Below are 10,249 nucleotides of genomic sequence, written 5' to 3' on the forward strand. Positions count from 1 at the left end.
TGGGGGAAAATATCATGCTGAATATCTATACTGATATGGACTGGGTAATGTGTTAGGAACAAAAGGATGCCACATCGTTTGATGGAAATGAAAATTATCAACCTACAGAGGACTTAATTCAAAGACACCCTGAAAATCAAAGTGAAAAAATGATGCAGCAGGCTAGTCCATTTTGCTGACATTTCATTGCAGCAACTCAAAATGGTACTCAGTAGTTTGTATGGCCCCCACGTGTTTGTATGCATGCCTGACAACGTCGGGGCATGCTCCTAATGAGACAACGGATGGTGTCCTGGGGTATTTCCTCCCAGATCTGGACAAGGGCATCACTGAGCTCCTGGACAGTCTGAGGTGTAACCTGGTGGTGGAATCGGATGGACTGAAACATAATGTCCCAGAGGTGTTCTACTGGATTTAGGTCAGGCGAGCATGGGGGCCATTCAATGGTATCAGTTCCTTCATCCTCCAGGAACTGCCTTGCATACTCTCGCCACATGAGGCCGGGCATTGTCATGTACCAGGAGGAACCCAGGGCCCACTGCACCAGAGTAGGGTCCAAGGATTTCATCGCAATAACTAATGGCAGTCAGGGTGCCATTGTCCAGCCTGTAGAGGTCTGTGCGTCCCTCCATGGATATGCCTCCCCATTTTGTAGGGCTCTGGCAGTGCAGACAAAGAGTGCATGGTGATCATTGTACAAATATTTTATAAAGAACTTTTTTTTTTTTTTAATGGTGAATAAGGGCCACTCAAAGAGGCTTCTTGTTTGTGTGTTGTCAGGTATGTTCTCCGTTTTACACTATTTCCTTGTTAGGGCCTGTGCACCCGAGTGAGGACCCTCTTGGACCCTCTAGGGCTCCATTTATTTAATGTGTTTTTTTTTTTTTCTCCACTCAATTCATGTTTCACGCTCCTTTTGCATTAATCACATGGGAGAGAGAAAAATTTAAGGGCAATCTACTCAAAGATGCTTCTTGTTTGTGTCTTGTGTCAAGAGCAAGAATAAAAAAATCCAAATGAACAAATGTTTGCTGCCCTGAGTTTGATTGACCACCGCAACTTGAGATACAATGCAAGAGGTTCTAGTGTCTTCCAACTGGTGTTGCTAACCCCAGCTGCATCAGTCATGCTTGGCATCGCGAACCACTGGTTACATAGTGCACACAAAAAATGTTTAAAATATTTTTCCTGTTTTAAAGTTTATATTCTTAATACTGCGTCATTATCATCCAGGTAATGACACAGTATTAAAGCAGAACTAAGTAACTTTTTTACCTTCATAAATAGTTTTCTAAGTCCTTACGATGGTTAATTGACTTGTAGTGGTGTGTTTGAGGCATGCACTGACCCCCTCTGGCACGTCTACGCTAGAAAACAGCACTTGCAGTTGAGCTGCGCCGACCTGACACAATCTCGCCTCATGTTCACATTCACGCGAGAGTGACAAAATGCTTTACGGTAATTCAAAAACAATGTATATATTATGACTTTATAAGACAATTTTGAAAATTACCCACCTCCATCGAGATTTCTTGTACTGTATTTGCAAAACTACTGCGCTGGTGAGCGTTGTAGACGTTGTAGTCCAGAGCTGCGCTTGGAGTATTTACAACAGTGTGATTCACTGAAGGAACCTGTAGGGGGAGATTCGCAAATCTTACTGAGTTCCGCTTTAAGAATCAAGTGTTCTGTTCTGCAAGGTGTACTATGTTAAAGGGATGGTTCACCCAACAAAAAATCTGTCATTTACTCACCCTCAAGTAGTTCCAAACCTGTATGAATTTCTTTGTTCTGCTGAACACAAAAGAAGATATTTGGAAGAATGTCAGTATCCCCCCCCCCTCTTGACTATCATAGTGTTTATTATTCCTACTATAGTAGTAAATGGGGGGCGAGATCTGTTTGATTATTGATAGTTTTCCAAATATCTTCCTTTGTGTTCAGCAGAACAAAGAAATTCATACAGGTTTGGAACTACTTAAGGGTGAGTAAAAGTAAGAAAGTATACTTTCAGTCTATTTTTATATACTTCTCCGAAATATACTTTATGTACTTCTCAGAAATATACATAAATTGTGCCTAAGTATACTTGTCTCATACTGACAGAAATGTCTAAGTATATTTGGCCTATACAGTATAATTAAGTATTCTAAGTATACTTGGCTTGTAGTTTCTTTTGATTGAGTAATAGGTTCGATCTACTCCATCTGTGTTTTGATCATCGTACAAAAATGATACATAAAAAGTAAACTATAAATGTGATGTTATGTTCACTTAAATAAAACGTACAAGCATGCTTGGACTAAACTAGTAGTTTACTGAGAGTATACTTCAAAGTGTACTTTCATATGCTAAAAAAATGTACTACTAGTATTAAAATAGTAAACTACTAGTATACTTATATGTTCACTTTTAGTACAGATTCAGTACAAATTGGAAACTTCTAGTGAACTAGTTGTGCACTTAAAAGTTTTACTACCTTTACACTTATACACTTAAACATATACTTCAATTGGGCCAATTTAGTCCCAAACAGGACTGAAATAGTACACTTACAAGTTTATTACTAGTACATTGATACTAGTAATATGTCACAACCAATAGTAGAGGCTGGCATAGAGAAATTCTCTCTGTGTGCAGTAATTCAGTAGGCTTACCTGTAGTCACTGCGTTGGTGGGTACATATTCATTTTTAGATCAATATTGCCATCTAGTGGTCTGTGAAAAATTCTCATGACAGAATTTTGGGGAGAGCTACATACAGTATGTATGGAAATTCCATTATTTGTTCATTTATTTGTGTTGATAAATAGTAAGTAAATGTACAAAAAAAAAAATGGGTCATACACTTTACATTACAGTGTCATGTTACCGTTTTTCTACATATGAAGTAATAATCTCTTTGATTTGTAAAAACACCAAAAAAGCTTAAAGCCTACAAAGACTTTTCATTATTTAATATGATTCTGTTACATGTTCACTGTGGTATTCCTTAGTTTGACCTAGTTTCTGTCTGTTAGTCTGTTAATTATGTAATTAGTTTCCACCTGTGTTCATTATCGCCCTCATTAGTTCCTTTGTTTGAGACATATATATATACCCTGTGTTTTCTATAATTCCTTGTCCGTTCTCATCTATATTGGATGTGTAGGCTATTTTGAGTTTCCTGCCTGTTGCTATTATTAAATTTTACTCCACGTACTCTCCTTCATCCTTGTGCCTTCATCTACACACGTCGCATATAACAGAAGAACGGACTGAAATAGTTTTTGCGGCTTTTTCTTTTCTTTTTGTCTTTTTTTTCTTTTTGTCTTTGTTCTTTTTTCCCCCCTCCTGCTGTGGACCCTGCAGTAGCCCTTCTATGCCTGGAGCAGAGGGACCGCTCCCTGGAATTACACACCAGGGATTTTTTTTTGGAGTTGGCGAGCCTTAAACACTTTCCCTCCCGCTCGCTCTGCGTGTTTTACTTCTCCAGCCTAAGCGAGCGATCCCGGGCACGCCTCCCAGGGAGCAGTCCTCGCAAGGATTTTGCCGCATTTGTGGAGTGGGTACTGGTGAGTAACAACTCGCCTTTCACTATCGGCCCCGCGGAGGATGACTTCGCCACCAGCCCAACTCCACTGCCAGAGGCCAGTCAGCCACCACCGACGAACGTTGCAACAGATGTTTCACGTGCGCACCGCAGACCGAGGAGGCCAGCCTGCCACGATGGATGAGCCAGGACCAAGGACAAGGTCGGACGGTACCATCGCCCCGGAGCCTCACAGCAAGGTTCTGACCAGGTGCGCGAGCCGGTAACATCGTGTGACGCAGAGGAAGTGCTTGTGGAGCTCAAGGGCTGGAAGGAAAGCCCGGCCCACAACACCACCGCTGTGGTTGAGATTGCTGCTATCCCTGGCAAATACACTGAAGAACTAAAGGGTATTTTTGAGGCTGACCAAATTGACTTTTTTGGAGAGGTGATTACCCATTCCCCTGATTCTCCTGTGTTCCCTGAGTCTCCTGAGGGCTATTCTCCAGTTTCTCCTGACTCTCCAGCGCTCTCTATCTCCTATGTTTCCTGAATTCCCTGTATGACTGCCCAGCCACCAACCCTGGGGCCTTGTCCTGGATGGCTTCTGGGGTGCCATCTGGCTCCTCCTGCTCCTGGCTATCCCCTGGCTCCTACCACCCTCAACTCCCCTTTGGACTGTTTTTGTTTTTGCCTTGGACTAGTTTTTCCTCTGCCCTTTGCCCTCCTCCTGAGCCCCTGCAACAATTTTTACACATTTCTACTGTAAATACTGAGAGTATTTTCTAATTCTTTGTGTAGACTACACTGTGGATAAGTTTTTCGTTACTTAAACGCATATAACAAATTTCATAAGTCTTTTTTTTTTTTTTTTTTTTTTTTTTTTTCCTTCAAACATGCTTGGTCATCTTTAAACGTTGTTAAAGGATTAGTTTACACAATTTTCTGTCATTAATTACTCATGTTTCAAACGCATAAGACCTTCATTCATCTTCAGAACAATAAGTAAATCAAAGAATATGTATTGAAAGTTCATGAACATATTTCTGGCCCAGGAATACACGATCATCAGGTCAAAAATGGACAACAATATGGCAATATGTATTTATATTGTTCATTATCGATAAATAACGGCTGATGAATCATCAGCGTGAGGCTATAAGTGTCTACAGAAAATTCATGATCAAGGACTAATTTGCCAGAAATATGTTCAGCAGGTCAAATATGTGCTCATATATTGCTGAAGTAACATCAGAATGATTCCATGAGTTTATATAAAAAGCTCATCATCGAGGTCTAATTTGCCTTTTTTTTTTTTTTTTTTTTTTTTTTTTTTTTTTCAGTAGGTCAAAATGATTTCATATATGGCTGAAATAACATCACAGTGAGGCAGTGAGTATGTATAGAAAGTTCATGATTGAGTACTCTTGGGTCAGAGATTTGGGTTAATCTGGTTAATCTGTTCTTCTGAATGGCAGAAATAAAATCAGGAGTCAATGAATCTAGAAAGAAAGTTCAAAATCGTGTACTCTTGGGCCAGAAATATGTTCAATAAGTCATATATGGTCTGTCTGATGTAAACATAAGAAGTCAACAAGTCTGTATACAAAGTTCAGGATCGAGGACTAATTTGCCAGAAATATGTTCAGTAAGTCTAATATGGACTTCTGTATGGGTGAAGTAACATCAGAAGGACTCAATTGTAATGTATAGAAAGTCAAATCTAATCAATTACTCTTTGACAAGAAATATGTCAATTAGGTCAAATGCACAATACTATATAGCTGACACATCGTTAGGAGTCAATGAGTATGTATTAAAAGTTAATGACTGAGGACTAATTTGCAGTAATATGTTCAGTAGATGAAACATGGGCTCATTACTGTATGGCTGATTTAAAATCAGAGTGAGGCTTGAGTACATTTAAAAAGTTCATGATCGAGGACTCTCTGTAAAGAAAAAATTAATTAGGGTAAGAAATATGTTCAGTATGGTTAATCTGTTCTTCTGAATGGCAGAAATAAAATCAGAAGGAGTCAATAAATCTAGATAGAAAATTCAAAATCGTGTACTCTTGGGCTAGAAATATGTTCAGTAAGTCAAACATGGACTTCTATATGGCTGATTTGACATCAGATGGTGTCAATGAGTATATATAGAAAGTTCAAGACCGTGGACTAATTTGCCAGAAATGTGTTCAGTAGGTCTAATATGGACTTCTGTATGGATAAAGTAACATTAGAAAGAATCAATAGTAATGTTTGTAAAGTTCAAAATCGAATACTCTTTTGGCCAGAAATATCTCCATAAGGTCAAATATTCAATAATCTATGGCTGACTTATTACCCAGAAGGAGTCAATGAGTATGAACTGTATGTTCAAGATCGAGTACTGATTTGTCAAAAATATGATCATTAGCTGAAATATGGATTACTTTATGTCTGATGTGACATCAGAAGCCATCAGTAAGTATAAATAAAAATTTCAAGGATCGAGTGCTCTTTGGCCAGAAATATGTCCATTAGGTCAAATATGCAATTCTCTATGGCTGATGTATCACCAGAAGCAATCAATGAGTTTATATAAAATGTTCATGATCGAGGTCTAATTTGCCAGAAATTTTTTCAGTAAGTCAAAATATGGCTGAAGTAACATCAGAGTAAATCAAAGAATATGTATTGAAAGTTTATGATTGAGTATTCTTGGGACAGAAATATGTTCATCAGGTCAAAAATGGACAACAATATGGCTGATGTGACATCAGAGTAAGGCAATATGTATTTATATTGTTCATTATCGATATATAATGGCTGATGAATCATCAGCGTGAGGCTATGAGTATCTACAGAAAATTCATGATCAAGGACTAATTTGCCAGAAATGTGTTCAGCAGGTCAAATATGTGCTCATATATTGCTGAAGTAACATCAGAATGATTCCATGAGTTTATATAAAAAGACCATCATTGAGGTCTAATTTGCCATAAAAAAAATTTTCAGTAGGTCAAAATGGTTTCATATATGGCTGAAGTAACATCAAAGTGAGGCAGGGAGTATGAATAGAAAGTTCATCATCGAGTACTCTTGGGTCAGAAATATGTTTAGTAGGGTTAATCTGTTCTTCTGAATGGCAGAAATAAAATCAGAAGGAGTCAATGAATCTAGAAAGAAAGTTCAAAATCGTGTACTCTTGGCCAGAAATAGGTTCAGTAAGTCATATATGGTCTTCTATATGGCTGATTTGACATAAGAAGGTGTCAATGAGTATATAAAGACAGTATAGAAAGTTAATGACTTAGGACTAATTTGCAGTAATATGTTGTAGGTGAAACATGGGCTCATGTATGGCTGATTTAACATCAGAGTGAGGCTTAAGTACATTTAAAAAGTTCATGATCGAGGACTCTCGGGACAGAAAAAATAAAGTAGGCTTATATGGACCTCTATGGCTGAAATAAAATCAGAAGGAGTCAATGAATCTAGATAGAAAGTTCAAAATCGTGTACTCTTGGGCCAGAAATATGTTCAGTAAGTCAGATATGGACTTCTATATGGCTGATTTGACAGGTATCAATGAGTATATATAGAAAGTTCACGATTGTCGACAATTTTGCCAGAAATATGTTCAGTAAGTCTAATATGGACTTCTCTCTGAGTAAAGTAACATAAGAAAGAGTCAATAGTAATGTGTGTAAAGTTCAAAATCGAATACTCTTTGGCCAGAAATATGTCCATAAGGTCAAATATTCAATAATCTATGGCTGACTTATTACCAGAAGGAGTCAATGAGTATGTACTGAATGTTCAAGATCGAGTACTAATTTGCCAAAAATATGATCATTAGCTGAAATATGGATTACTTTATGTCTGATGTGACATCAGAAGGCATCAGTAAGTATAAATAAAAATTTCAAGATTGAGTGCTCTTTGGCCAGAAATATGTCCATTAGGTCAAATATGCAATTCTCTATGGCTGATGTATCACCAGAAGCAATCAATGAGTTTATATAAAATGTTCATGATCGAGGTCTAATTTGCCAGAAATTTTTTCAGTAAGTCAAAATATGGCTGAAGTAACATCAGAGTAAATCAAAGAATATGTATTGAAAGTTTATGATTGAGTATTCTTGGGACAGAAATATGTTCATCAGGTCAAAAATGGACAACAATATGGCTGATGTGACATCAGAGTAAGGCAATATGTATTTATATTGTTCATTATCGATATATAATGGCTGATGAATCATCAGCGTGAGGCTATGAGTATCTACAGAAAATTCATGATCAAGGACTAATTTGCCAGAAATGTGTTCAGCAGGTCAAATATGTGCTCATATATTGCTGAAGTAACATCAGAATGATTCCATGAGTTTATATAAAAAGACCATCATTGAGGTCTAATTTGCCATAAAAAAATTTTCAGTAGGTCAAAATGGTTTCATATATGGCTGAAGTAACATCAAAGTGAGGCAGGGAGTATGAATAGAAAGTTCATCATCGAGTACTCTTGGGTCAGAAATATGTTTATTAGGGTTAATCTGTTCTTCTGAATGGCAGAAATAAAATCAGAAGGAGTCAATGAATCTAGAAAGAAAGTTCAAAATCGTGTACTCTTGGCCAGAAATAGGTTCAGTAAGTCATATATGGTCTTCTATATGGCTGATTTGACATAAGAAGGTGTCAATGAGTATATAAAGACAGTTCAAGATTGTCGACACATTTGCCAGAAATGCGTTCAAGTAGGTCTAATATGGACTTCTGAATGGCAGAAATAAAATCAGAAGGAGTCAATGAGGATGTAAAGAAAGTTCCAGAATGAGTACTCATTGGCAAGGAATATGTTCATTTTGTCATATATGGACTACTGTCTGTCTGATGTAAACATAAGGAGTCAACGAGTCTGTATACAAAGTTCGAAATCGAGGACTAATTTGCCAGAAATATGTTCAGTAAGTGTAATATGGACTTCTGTATGGGAGAAGTAATATCAGAAGGACTCAACAGTAATGCAAAAAAAGTTCAAATCAATTACTCTTTGACAAGAAATATGTTCAGTAATTATAATATGGACTTCTGTATGGGTGAAGTAACATCAGAAGGACTCAACTGTAATGTATAGAAAGTCAAATCTAATCAATTACTCTTTGACAAGAAATATGTCAATTAGGTCAAATACGCAGTACTATATAGCTGACATATCATTAGAAGGAGTCAATGAGAATGTATTAAAAGTTAATGATTGAGGACTAATTTGCAGTAATATGTTCAGTAGGTGTAACATGGGCTCATGTATGGCTGATTTAACATCAGAGTGACGCATGAGTATATTTAAAAAGTTCATGATCGAGGACTTTCGGTACAGAAAAAAATAATTAGGGTTATATGGACCTGTATGGCAGAAATAAAATCAGAAGGAGTCAATGAATCTAGAAAGAAAGTTCAAAATCGTCTACTCTTGGGCCAGAAATATGTTCAGTAAGTCAGATATGGACTTCTATATGGCTGATTTGACATCGGAAGGAGTCAATGAGTATATATAGAAAGTTCAAGACCGTGGGCTAAATTTGCCAGAAATGTCAATTCATCAGGTCAAAAATGGACAACAATATGGCTGATGTGACATCAGAGTAAGGCAATATGTATTTATATTGTTCATTATCGATATATAATGGCTGATGAATCATCAGCGTGAGGCTATGAGTATCTACAGAAAATTCATGATCAAGGACTAATTTGCCAGAAATGTGTTCAGCAGGTCAAATATGTGCTCATATATTGCTGAAGTAACATCAGAATGATTCCATGAGTTTATATAAAAAGACCATCATTGAGGTCTAATTTGCCATAAAAAATTTTTCAGTAGGTCAAAATGGTTTCATATATGGCTGAAGTAACATCAAAGTGAGGCAGGGAGTATGAATAGAAAGTTCATCATCGAGTACTCTTGGGTCAGAAAAATGTTTAGTAGGGTTAATCTGTTCTTCTGAATGGCAGAAATAAAATCAGAAGGAGTCAATGAATCTAGAAAGAAAGTTCAAAATCGTGTACTCTTGGCCAGAAATAGGTTCAGTAAGTCATATATGGTCTTCCATATGGCTGATTTGACATAAGAAGGTGTCAATGAGTATATAAAGACAGTTCAAGATTGTCGACAAATTTGCCAGAAATGCGTTCAAGTAGGTCTAATATGGACTTCTGAATGGCAGAAATAAAATCAGAAGGAGTCAATGAGGATGTAAAGAAAGTTCCAGAATGAGTACTCATTGGCAAGGAATATGTTCATTTTGTCATATATGGACTACTGTCTGTCTGATGTAAACATAAGGAGTCAACGAGTCTGTATACAAAGTTCGGGATCGAGGACTAATTTGCCAGAAATATGTTCAGTAAGTGTAATATGGACTTCTGTATGGGAGAAGTAATATCAGAAGGATTCAACAGTAATGCAAAAAAAGTTCAAATCAATTACTCTTTGACAAGAAATATGTTCAGTAATTATAATATGGACTTCTGTATGGGTGAAGTAACATCAGAAGGACTCAACTGTAATGCATAGAAAGTCAAATCTAATCAATTACTCTTTGACAAGAAATATGTCAATTAGGTCAAATACGCAGTACTATATAGCTGACATATCATTAGAAGGAGTCAATGAGAATGTATTAAAAGTTAATGATTGAGGACTAATTTGCAGTAATATGTTCAGTAGGTGTAACATGGGCTCATGTATGGCTGATTT

At 37.0% G+C, this 10,249-nt stretch overlaps 1 long non-coding RNA gene across 1 annotated transcript; it reads left to right on the forward strand.

The window, feature by feature from the left end:
• The first annotated feature begins 6,056 nt into the window (after positions 1-6,056).
• On the forward strand, positions 6,057-9,711 carry LOC125264903. The gene is made up of 2 exons (XR_007184161.1): positions 6,057-6,237; positions 9,099-9,711. It is a non-coding gene; the product is annotated as an uncharacterized LOC125264903 (long non-coding RNA).
• The last annotated feature ends 538 nt before the right edge of the window (positions 9,712-10,249 follow it).

The sequence above is a fragment of the Megalobrama amblycephala genome, linkage group LG3 (assembly GCF_018812025.1).
Source record: "Megalobrama amblycephala isolate DHTTF-2021 linkage group LG3, ASM1881202v1, whole genome shotgun sequence".
Lineage (NCBI taxonomy): Eukaryota > Metazoa > Chordata > Actinopteri > Cypriniformes > Xenocyprididae > Megalobrama > Megalobrama amblycephala.